The following is a 13,494-nucleotide window of genomic DNA, read 5'->3' as shown; positions in this document are numbered from 1 at the left end:
TCCTCAAGATGCAACCATCTCCATACACCATTAAGATAACAAGTGCACCATGCAAATGTCAAAGACGCTTTTGCAGCAATAGGATCTAAGACAAACCTCAAACATCTGCAAACACTCAATAAATATATCAATGCCAAGAACTCCCACTCAACCATGGTACCAAGTCACCTATGGCATCACAAAATCCATCTCCTACATGAAGATCAAAACCAAACCAGGAACTAATCCTGCACTGTCACCCCATCACTGTCACAAGGTCCCACTAAACCGTGTATCCAAGCTATCCATGACATAATGATGAAAAAATCCATCCTCTAACCATGAGAATCAACCAAGGCATTAAACCATCAAAGAACTCAAAGTGCACATCATGAGCTCCTCAAAGGAAACTAAATAACCATGATCCTCAACCAAGAAGATATACCACCATAAATGAATCAAAAATCCAAGCTAATGAACATCAAGGATGTACCTGTATAACCAATCATGTCATGCCAAAATCCATGGCACCATGATCACATCCATGAACCGGGCATCTATATCTCAAAGTGTCCAACCTGTCAGCATAGTCAACCACAATCCTCCACCATGACTGTACCTGGTAACAACATCTCATCCCTTCTACATGAAGAAAAAAATCAGCAAATCATGTGACTTAGGGCATAGACAACCCAAATCGAAGCCACCAATCTGAATATGCATCAATAATGAAATATCAATGGGCAAAGACAACCTATAACCAAGCTATAAATACAACCTGTAAGTATAGACCGCTTACAACACTGCACAACTTGTAGACCCAACAATTCATCATGCATATCCAAATCCAAACATTGATAACCATATCATCATGAGACCAATCTAAAATATGAACTGAGTATACAATGACATCAAATCTTAAATCTCCAATGCCATAAACTCACAATGTTACCATAGACAAAATATACCTATAAACTATTCAGATCAATATATCAACAAATAAATCATGCCAAACCTACACCAAATCTAAAACAATGTGTAGAGCTCTCCAAGAGCTTTCTGTTGACTACTCGAAGTCCAAAATCTGACTTTGTATGCCCAAGTTATGCCCTAATCCATGCTCAAAATAAATAACATCTGACTTTAGGGCTCTTAAAACCTAACAAAATTTCAAAATCATAGAACCAAACCTACACCATGTTGTAGTGCTTTGAATTAGCTTTCCAACGCCTATAAGAACTCTGAAATCTGATATTCTAAGAGAAAGTTATGGCCGTTTTACTAAGACAATCTTTTTACCATTTTCAGTGTGATTTTTCGTTTTTTTTTTTTTTCAGTGACGAAAATTCCGATAGGATTAAATTTGACGGTCATCATGGGCTGAAACCAAAAAACTCTTTCATTTCCTCTTAACATGGCCAAACTAGGGCATATTATATATCAAAATTTATTTAAACGTTGACTCGGATCCAATGGTGAGGTCTGTTTTTACCCAGGAGGTCATTTATGCATGCTACCCCCCAAAACCCTCATTTAAATGAAACATCCAAAAAAATCTTTTTCTCCGACAATTTCACATGTCCAAATCTTTTAACATCCCATCATAACATCAAATCCAAAAAAATCCTTAGATCTGCAATAAATTATTAATATATCTTGCCATTTCTTTTATCCTCTCATGCATTCCCATGGATTCAATCTAGGGTTACAAATAATAAAATCATAGCTCTGATACCACTTGTAAGGAAACTTGACAACAAATAATATAACCATTTCCATATAACCCATAATAGATCTGAAATAAACATGGAATTAAAATCCACATGCAAGAGAATAGACAACATATCCATAAAATGTGACACAAGATATACTCTGGGAAACCCTCATTGAGGGAAAAAACCCAGCCTCCAAAAGCATCCATCACCATGTATTATTCAGCAAAAATACCATTTTCATACAACCATGGAAGCCTTCATGGCCATAGCCACAATTGAGAAAACTATGTGAACAAGCATGAATCCACACATCCCATGCCATGCTTCCAACCTTCAAAAATGCTCCCTTGGCTAACCTGTCAAGCCTTGTCCTGCTCGACTCTTTCCTTTTGTGTTCTCCTTGTCACTCTCTCTACAACAACTACCCTTGTGGCCGCTTATATAGTAGCAAGTCTCAGAAAACCACCAAGTGGTATTACATAAACCATGTGCTAAAACCATGTGCTACCTAACCCATTGAACCCACATTTAATATTGGGCATTTAATTCTTTTTCCCAATATTAAATAATTACATGAAATATTTTCACAATGTTACAATACAACTCATCAAGAATATTCTATGGGAATCTTTACATGTTGCACGTCCATCTAGGCACAACATTACATAATAAAATAACAATATTATGCAATGTGTGCAACACCCATTATCTCAACACTTGCTAACCTATCATCATGCGTGCTAGGGTAGTGTTCTCCAATCGCAGGTAATGCAGTTACCTCAGCGATGTGCTCCTCTATTGCAATTATTGTTAAGCCCCAAATAGAAGCTTCACCTTTATCAAATGTCCGTGTAAATTCTGTAGCCAACTCTTCATCATATGCAATTAAACTCAGAAAATACCCTAGCCATCCGCATGCATTAAACCTTCTTATAGCTTCTATGTCTAAGAGCAACACAATGTGCTCTATCAGCTCTCTCCTTTGCAACTGCCCACCCATTTCCTTAACACTTCCTCTATTTACTCTATTTTCTCCCTTTTTAGATTCAAGCTTCAAACTACTACGTTATTCTTCAGACTCATCACACTTCTTTGTTTTAGGAAACAATTAATTGTCATAACAAAATGTTATGTATAATAATTAACCTTTGAATGAAGGTAAATCATAAATTTGTGTGAGAATCATCCAAAAATAGGGTTCAAATGATGAAAAAAATTAAACAAAGTTCACATCACATCTTGACACAGAAAATCATTCAAAAATAGGTAGTACAACACCTCACTTTGCATACATATGGCAATAGATTTTCATTAATGAAGGGTAATGTGAAGATTTAGAAAATCATTGTGGATAAATAGACATGCCTTTGGATATTATGACCTTCCTTGCCCCCTACTAAATTTAGACAAGTGTCCTCACTTGTTAGACCCAGTACAGGTAAGGAATTGGCATAACGCCGCCATTATATAGATTATGTAGTATTAAATATAATTAATGAAATATGTGGACTATAAATGGAATACAATTTGAAAATGTTATACCTATCAATTTGATTATCGCACGTACCAAAGATGGTAGAAATAATATCAATGGCAACATCCATCAACATTTTGTAGAATTTTATTGAAAACATGGAAATTTTGATGAGGTGGAAAGTGGGTGGATGGAAGATAAAAAATGAGATGAGGTGGATTGGTGGAAGTAAAGAGATGAGGTGGAAAGAAAAGGTGAATAGAAAAAAAAAAGAAAAACTCTATGCAAACATAAATTCATTATTATGAGCATGCACACAAAAAAACTAATGTTGAAGAGCAACAGTCAGAAGGGTGACACCTTTGGCTATAGGAAGAGTTACTTGAGTCGTATTTAAATCCAGCTATTGGAACTACTGCAAGAAATCCAATTTTTTTTGTGGCCATTTGTATAACTTGAGTCAGTAACCATTGACTAACAATTTGAAAGGTACCTAATCAATTGTAGTTAGTTGAATAGCTTTTTTCTCAAACACATGACTAATTGCATATGGTCCTAGCCATCTTGTCTGTAGCTTCCCTGGCACATCCTTGAATCAAGAATCATATAATAATGCCCAATCACCAACTTGAAATTTTTTACTGATAATATGAGAATCATGCCATTGTTTCCTTTGCTTTTGTAGAATATGTTCTCTTTATGCTATAAGAAGTTCAATATCCAATGCTAAGGCTCTCCTTAGAGTTTTATATTCAAATTCAATTGGAAGCATTACCACTTTTCCATACAAGATCTCAAATGTGGTGAATCTTGTACTAGTCTTCTAGGTTATTCTGTAAGCCCAAACAACTCCTTGTAACCTGTTGGTCCAATCTCAACGATGCGAATGGACTATTTTTGTTAGAATATTTTCTAGCTCTTAGTTTGTAACCTCTTCTTGTCCATTAGCTTGTTGATGATAAGGACTAGATTTCTAGTGCCTGATGTTATACTATTTCATCAATTTTGAGATCAAATTAGAGGTAAATTGTACACCTTGATCAATGACTAGCTCTTTGGGTACACCATAGCAAGTAAAAATCTCTTCATACAAGAATTTATTAACTTTTTCATCATGGGCATGATTCTTAGCCTTAACTTCAACCCATTTTGTCAGGTAGTCAGTGCACACTAGAATATAGGACTTCCCATTAGATGGAGCATCAATTAGACCAATGAAGTCCATTCCCCATTTGTCAAATGGTGTTAATACCATCTAAGGATTAAGAGGAATTTCATCTATTCTAGTTGGTTGACCCATCCTCTGACACTTATCACATCTCCTTGTATAGTTGACTACATCCTTGTGAAGTGTAGGCCAATAATAACTAGTTGTCAAGATTTTGAAAGTTGTTCTTTTCATTACAAAGTGTCATCCACATGGTTCATTATGACATGTATGTAGAATGTCATATGTCTCATCTTCTCTCATACATCTTCTCATAACTTGATCAGGTCCAGTGTAGAACAAGAGATTATCTATCCAGGAGAACCAAAAACTTTTCTCTACAAGCAGCTTCCTTTCATTGTAAGAAAATTGAGTTCATATTTTATTGGCTGCAATGTAGTTAGCAATGTCTACATACCATGGAGTTTGAACAACAATATGAAACAAATGCTCATCAAGAAACACATCATCTACCAAAGTAGTGTCAGTATCATCATCATGGATTTTTGATAAATAATTAGCCAAGAGATTGGCTTTTCTAGGCTTATCAACTATGATTATGTCAAATTCTTGCAACAAAAGTAACCATCTTGCTAACATACCTATTATAGTGGGTTTTTTCATGAGATATTTAATTGTTGCATGATCAGTATGAACAAGTATGGAATAGCTAGTTATATAATGCTAAATTTTGTTCAGGGCATAAACTATTGCTAGCAAGTCATTTTCAGTCATAGTGTAGCTTAGCTCTGGTCCATGAAGGTTCTTACTAATTTAATAGATGGTATTTTAAAGATTTTTGGATTTCTATGCTAGGACTGCACCTATGGCATAATCAGAGGCATCTATATAAATGTTGAAAGGTAAATTCCAATCAGGGCATTGTAAAACTGGGGATGTGGTCAAAAGTTTCTTAAGCTATAGGAAGACTTCATCACATTCATATGTCCAACTAAATTCAGCTTCTTTTGTGAGTAACTTATACAAAAACCTAGTTGTTTTGTTGAAAACTTTTATGAAATGTCTATAATAGCTAGCATGACCTAGAAAGCATCTTACATCTTTTGATTTTGTAGGTATGGGCAATGTTTGAATTACCTCTATCTTAGTTGGGTCCACTTGTATTCCTACAACAGATATGAAATGACCAAGTACCACACCCTCCTGGATGAGCATGAAACACTTTTCACTATTAAGTGCCAAATTATGTTCTTGACATCTTACCAAAACCTTTTCAAGATTCATCATTGCTTCTTCAAAAGTGACTCCAAATGTTGTGAAGTCATCCATGTAGATTTCCTTACAATCATGTGATATATCAACAAAGATAATAATAACTACTCATTGAAATGTTACAAGAGCATTGGATAGACCAAATGGTAAAATAGAATATGCAAAAGTACCCCATGGACATGTAAATGTGGTTTTATCTTGATCTTTAGGAGCAATAATGATTTGGTTATAACCACTATACCCATCTAGAAAAGAGAAATACTTATTTCCAGATAGTGTGTCCAAAACATGGTCTATGAATGGTAAAGTAAAGTGATCCTTTTTAGTAGCCTTGTTTAATTCTCTTTAATCTACACATATTATCCATTTTCCTCCTTTCTTGGGCACTATGACCAAAGGTAATACCCATTTACTATTAGATATAGGATAAATGAAACCAACATCAAACAATTTTTGCAGCTCAATTTTAACTATTTCTCTAAGGCTTGGATTTATCCTTCTCTAAGGTTGATGGAGTGGTAGAAAACCTTCATTAATGTATATCCTATGAGTGCATAGTGTAGGACTCAATCCTTTCATATCACCATAGTCCCATGCAAAATCTTTTTCATACCTTTGAAGTAATCCTTTTAACTATTCCATTTGTGTGGGTGTTAATTTGGGATTAACATGAAGTTTATGACCTTTAGTCAATTCAACAGTAGTAGTGGATTCTATCATAGCAGCTTCATAAATTTGACCTGCTTCTAATTCACAAGGTAGGAGTGAACAAAGAATTTTAGGTTCTTTGAACAAAGTAAAATTCTTATCACATTACTCATATTTGATCAATTCTAACAGAGAACTTTCAGATACATCTTTTTCTACCAGACAAGTGTTAATGAGGATACTCTAAATTATTGAATCTTCCTCTTGCAATTTTAGAAAAGATTTTCTATGCAAAATCATGAGTTGTACTATATAATTTAACTCCTCTTCTTCATCTGCTTAATTTGGCCAAACAAATGTGCTCAAATCTAGTAATGGTTTGGTTGGAGGATATAAATCAAATTGCTTTGTTGCTTGGCCATTTGATATGGTCATACTCCCTGATCTACAACTTATATCTGCATTAGCTATGGCTAACCATGGTCTACCTAAAATGAAAAGATAACCAGATAAATTAACTTTAGGGGCCAAAATCATGAAGTCTACAGGATACTCTAGAGAATCTAAGGTTACAACTATGTTTTCTATCATCCCATCAAGGGTGACAATGGAACTATCTAAAAGCTGCAGAATGGTTGGTGTAGGCCTTAATGCTTCTATTTTCAAATTCTTCATAGTATCCTTGGTCATCACATTTATAGTAGCTCTAAGATCTATTAAAGAATTTTTAACAAATTTACCATTTATACTAACATTCACTACTAGACTTCTTGGATTAGAATATTTCGGTGTAATCAATTTCCCTAGCATGATGCCAGCCAATTGTCCCGCAACATGTACTGTGGTGGGTTCCTTCTTCTTCCTTCTAGGTTTCTTCAAGTAGACTTCCCTAATAGCTTTTCCATAGACTAGAATGTCCTTAATAGCTTGGAACAATGGTATTTGGACATGTATATTTTTTAACTGATCAACGATGTCAAAAGGTTGTTCCTTAGTTTGTTTAGGTTTCTTTTGTATCAATTTTTTTTGAAAAGGGGGTTCTACTATTGGTTGAACTAGTATTGACATGGTGAAATTAGGTGAGTGAATAGGTTAAGCAAATAAAGGTTTTGATGCTACAAGAAAGTCTAGCATTTTAGTTATAAGAGGTGGTTTAGGCACTAGTAAAGTCATACCAAATCTTAGATGTATATCTGCAACACCCAAAGCATAAGTAGGATACTGCTAAGTATCAACACTATACATAGGCTATTGTGGCTATTGGCTATTTAGATTTTGCTAAGGTTGTATTGGTATTTGTGTTTTCTTTTGAGGTCCAGGATTTACAGGTGCTGGCATTAGAGAAAGTTATTGAACTGGAGGGGGTAATTATGGAGCACTAGTATTTTGGTTAGGCCATTGTTGAGATCCCTTCCATTGGTTCGTAGACTACCAATTCCCTTGGGGTGGTTGTCATTGGTTCTGCTAGTCTTGCAAGTAGTTTTTTTGGTTCTTTGGCCATTTGTTACTCTATTGATTAGGCTAGGGTGGTTGGGAATTCTAAGGCCATTGGGATTGTTGTGAGTTATTTTTCCCAGCATTATTCCAATTGGATTGATTTTGTGGAGGACCTTGGTAATTACAGTTTTTCCATTGATTACCATATGAATTTGAACTTTGCAAGGGGTCCTGAGGCATACCTTGATGTTGAGCCCATGGTCGGCATTGAGAAACAAAGAATACTTGCTCACCATCTCCATCTATCTTGGCATACTCAGTTGGAAGATGTTGGTTTTGCATGCTTGCAACTAGTTTATATTGGAAATCCTTCTTTTGCTTCTAGAAATGAGGGCACTATTCAGCTAGTTGTAACTCAATTTCATCTTGCTTCTTCTTTGTAGTCATCATGTCCAGCTATGTAGCAACATTGTTGATGATATCTTGTTTGAAATCTGATAATAGGTTAGATATCTCAAGCTTCAAAATACCTTGAGTAATTCCTTTAGTGACTGTGGAACAAGGTCCTTGGCCTTTCTTCATGGTTGACCTTGAATAGTTCTAATAGATCTTCTTGAGATCATCCTAGGAAGCTTGATATACATCACCACCAGCCATCATGTTGAATGCTTCTAAACAATCATCATTCACACCTCTTAGAAAAACTAGCATTTGTGAATCTTCAGACAATGTATGCTAAAGGTTCTTTTGCAGTGTGTATAAGAAACACAAAACATAATCTTCCAGTCTTTCCTCCTCCTTCTATGATATCATAAAGATATCATCTTCTTTTGAACCAGGTGCTTTGTAATATTCTTTATATTTATCCAGAAACAAAGCTTGCATCTCATCCCAACTTCCTACTGCATTGGCTCCTAAGCCCATGAACCAACATAGAGATAATTCTTTCAATGTTGCTAGTAAAAATTTAAGCTTATGGGAATTAGTGTTATAGTAAAACCTATGACAAAGGATATCAAATTCAAACAAGAAAGAATCAGGGTCTTCAGTTGCAAGGCCATAGAACTTTGGAAGAGCAGTGGGAGGTATGTCCTTTACATTGGCATTGGTTACAACACTTGGAAGTGGAAATCAAAAAGTAGGTTTTTCCCTGACTCGAGGTATTATATTTTGAGGTTGCTACTAAAAAGGGACATTGGGCACTGGATGATTAACAACTAGTGGATTCATAGCAGAGTTATCAAGAAAACTAGCCAAGACTTCGGTGAAGGGTTGAAGACCACTTATCTCTATTGGTTCAGCTCTTGATGATGATGTTGTGGGAAAACCAGGACTTGCATCTCCAAAAGGTAACTCAACTTCTTCTTCTTCAACTTCTTCATTCAAATTAATAGATCCTCATGGAAGGAATCTGCCATATTCATCTTGTCATTTTCCTCTTTGATGCATGCAATTAAAATTTTCACATTGGTGGAAGAAACTTCAAACTAGAGATTTCTACAAAACTTTATCTAGGAACTATGACTCAAAAATTCTCCTAGCTTAACACCATCCCCAGCAATGGCACCAAAAATGACCCGCCTCACAATAGGTGTATCATAGTCATGCACTAGGCCTTGCTTAGGAATAATATATTCAAACAAGGACTATTTCTCCCACTATGAGGTGCATTTAATCTTATTAACCGAGGGATGTATACTTGAAATGGTCAGCATAGTATGTGCATGAGGTCTCCTAATGAGTCACTAAGCTTATCTTGTAGGAAAATAAAAATGCAAGGAAAAGAACTTACACTAGCGTTGCAGGAAACTAAAACACTTAACTCTAGGAATACTGGAAATACAATGAAAAGATAACAAATATTCCAACTTGGCACATCCACTAAAACTATTCTCACATAAGCTATAGGAACATTCACAAAGTATGATGATATGGGAAGGAACTCGCAACTTCTACTTAAGATAATGAATTCTTGAAAATAAATCTATTCTATCCTAATCTAATCCATCTTCTAAGTGGCCCCCCTTGGTCAGCTTCTCTAAACAACTAACACAAGATAAAAGCCAAAAACTATTTCATTCAATTTAGAAATTCATTACATAACACAGAACTATAAAAAGACAACTATAAAAGTTAACAGTCTGTTCTTACAAACTATTTCCTCTAACTAGTTCAAAAACTTAACACACTTGGGTCAATTCCTATATATATAGGAAATCAACATTTATTCCATAATAGAAAATTAAATGACCTAGCTTTAAATCCACAAGAGAGAAAATAGGAGGATAACAACTGAAGGCAGGAAGAGAGAATGATGACTAAAGGTGGGAGTAATAAAGTCTAAACATCTACTTGCCAAAAAATAAATGTAGAGAAGGTGATAAGTCTTCATAGCTTCTCCTTTCTTGCTATCATGTCTTCTAGAACCATTGCAACTTTCATCCACCATGGCTACTCAGTTTTCTCTTCTCCTTGAATGATGTTGGTGCTTAACTTTTGAATTCCTCAAATCATCTTTCAGTCTTCATTAACAGGTTAGTTTTAATACCAATACACTTTTGCAAATAAACATTTATCAAATTAAATTTAAATATAAGGATGCACATTTTGATAACTATATGAAATACTGCACACTATATATAATATTAGCAAAAGATGGCATAGTTTCTACCCCATAGGTTTATCATAGGTTTGGTAAACATATGTCCACAAATGTTTTGACAAAGATAAAATAGATTATCAAAAAAGTATCTTAAACATCATAAAATAAAGGAAAATTTTGGTCTCATCACTTATCTATGGATTTTCCTCCATGGTTAAACCCAAAGCTTGCAAACCCATTTGCAAAACCTTCACCAAGTGTTGTTCCTTATGAACCATTTATTAGAAATTTCCTTAAGCTCATCAACTCCTTATCTGAGGCCTCTACCATTAGTGAAAAATCTTGAGGGGAAACCATTGAGAACAAAAACATAGATAGTAGAAGTGACACAACTCATAATCATCTTGTGGAACTTACTTGAGAAGAAATATTTACCTAAGACTTTAGCAAGGAACATGTATTTCACCCTATCATACACTTTAGAAATATCAAGCTTGAGATCCATTGTAGGTTTAACATTGACATTCATAAAGTGTAAGGTTTCATGGGTCATAACGAATGCATCCATAATATTCCTCTAACCAACAAAGCCATTTTAGTGTTTTGAAATATTTTTTCCCAAGATCGGTTTCATCTTGTTCACCAAAACCTTGACTATAATTTTGTAAATAGTGTTACAAAGATTGATAGGGAAAAAATCTTCCATATAGCGAGGGTAATTTTTTTTAGGAATGAGCACAATGTAGGTTTGATTAGTTTTATTGGCCATATTACCAATTTTGGAAAAGTGATAGACAACTTTAACAACATCCTCTCCCACAATGTCCCAACATTCTTGAAAAAAGGCTACAAGGAATCGATCAGGCCCTAGAAATTTGAAGCCTTGGAAGGAGAGCCACAATTTTGAGTTCTTCACTATCCACCTTTATGCTCCTAGCCTTATTGTCCTTGGGAGAAATGAGCTCAATAATAAAATCCAACAGATCATTAGAGTCTTCAGCACTATCATCAAGACTACCCCATTGAAAAAATTATTTAATGGCTTCAATATTGATATTAGCTTCACTTGGAACCACCTTATCAAAATCCACTTTAAGAGATTTGATTCTATTTCTACTCTTGTGTTGTGAAGTTGTATGATGGAAGAAACTAGTGTTCTTGTCTCCTTCAATAAGCCATTGGATGTTATATTTTTGGTTCCAGAAGTTTTCTTCTTGGGCTGTAATTGAGAGCCACTAGTTTTTATAAGATCTTTCCAAATTTAAGGAGTCTAGGTCATTCGGATTCTCTTCCACTTTATTCTAGGTGATCAAGATTCTTCTCTCCAAGTCCTTTATCTTCTCAAAAATATTTCTAAAGGATAATTTATTTCACTTGTTAACCTTATCTCTAATAAAATCTAGTTTAAAGATAAATTTTAAAAAAGGAGAAGAATTGGTCAAGGTCTTCCACCTTCTATTAATTAGGTCTCTAAACTTACCATTGGATTGCAACATTATCTTGAATCTAAAAGGGCAAGATTTTCTTTTTCTTGCTTTCCATTCCATGAGAAGAGCATTGTGGTCCAAACTTGTTGTAGATTTGGCCTCTAGGATAAATTCATCGATATTACTCTAGTTGGACAACAAAGAAAACCAATCCAATCTAACCTAGATAAGGCCTTTTCTCTATCTTAGATTTGACGAAGTAAACCTCACCCCTATGAGGTTCACATCAAATAAACTAGTGCAATGCAAGGTAGTAAAATCCCCAAAGGAGATGTATTAGCCCCCAATAAATAACCACACCATGGGAACAATACAACAATAAAAGATCATATACCAAATCACAACTCTTTAGTCATTAAATAACTATTTACATGCAATATGCCCAGCTATAAGGCCTTCTAAGTTATGACTAAATACAACAAAAATTACGAAAATAGTTTTGTAAGATCCCTTAAGATCCAATCCAAACCCTAACTAGTCAAGATCCACACTGTAGTAGAAACCTCCAAGGAAGATTTAAAATTATGCTCACAAGTCAACCAAGCAATCTCCTAGTTTATAAACTATAGCTACTAGACCTTCTCACAAATTTGCAATTCCACCACAACTTTTTGTAAACTACCTCACATTTGGCACTCTATTCATAGACCCAAGAAAACATTCCCTTCAACTACTCCACACTAAACTCAGGATCCACTCCCTTTGAATGAATGAATAAAGACTCCACAAAACCCCCTACTTATACCCAACTAGGACACAAGTCATCCTAGCAATTGTAAAATTAAATAAATCCCTTGAATTAAATGCATATTTAAGCCACAAGTCAGCTCACAACAAACATTAAATACAAAATGTTAACCCTTGTATTATCTCATAGTTATCACACGATAACAATGTGAAATACTTAAGACATGCCCCAAGTTTACAACCATTATTTGAATGTACATAGAAGAGATAACCAAGACCACACATAGGTCTAGACAAAATCCTAGATCAATCCATGTCATGATCACATGCTACATGCATTAAATGCACCAAGAACTCTAGTCCACACTAATATAGTGTTAAGTGTCAGCAAACTTCCAAGAATTGCTAAGAAACAAACATATGTGAGTAGTTAACACATGTCAAATAACCAATACATGCTAGACACAATAGTATCCATTGAGCTACTTTCAAATATGAAGCTACTTGACCCACATTAGACCCAAAAGCAACCACAAACCACTCCTTCGACTGAGTCGCAGTCCAAGCACCCTCCAAAGTAACTACCTTGCCTCCTCCTAAGAACTCCAAAGTAGCCACCAAGTGAACCCAAGATCCTCCTAGATCAAGCTCCCCAGGTAAATAGAAAAGTGTGTCCCACAATTTGATACCCAAAGAAATATCAAAAACCATCTTAATCTTCACCAAAGGCTTCCACTCCAACAAGGACAAGAAAACCAACATGCAAATCACCCACATTTGCATCATTCTATCAAACACCAAAATCTCAACCACCCAATCAACATTCCCACTACTAGGAAAAAAATAAACATAAAGCTTCAACAACAAACCCTCATCCATAGAAATAAATAGTGAATCCACACTAGCGACAACAACCTCTACATCAACAACAATATGTAGGTCTCCATCAACACATTCCATACTCACAACACTGACAATCTCATTTCTCACAACAAGATTTTATGCAATGTGTACAATTCACCACC

Source organism: Cupressus sempervirens, chromosome 4 (assembly GCF_028749045.1).
Source record: "Cupressus sempervirens isolate cs-2001-9-10 chromosome 4, ASM2874904v1, whole genome shotgun sequence".
Lineage (NCBI taxonomy): Eukaryota > Viridiplantae > Streptophyta > Pinopsida > Cupressales > Cupressaceae > Cupressus > Cupressus sempervirens.
Note: the sequence above shows the minus strand (reverse complement) of the source record.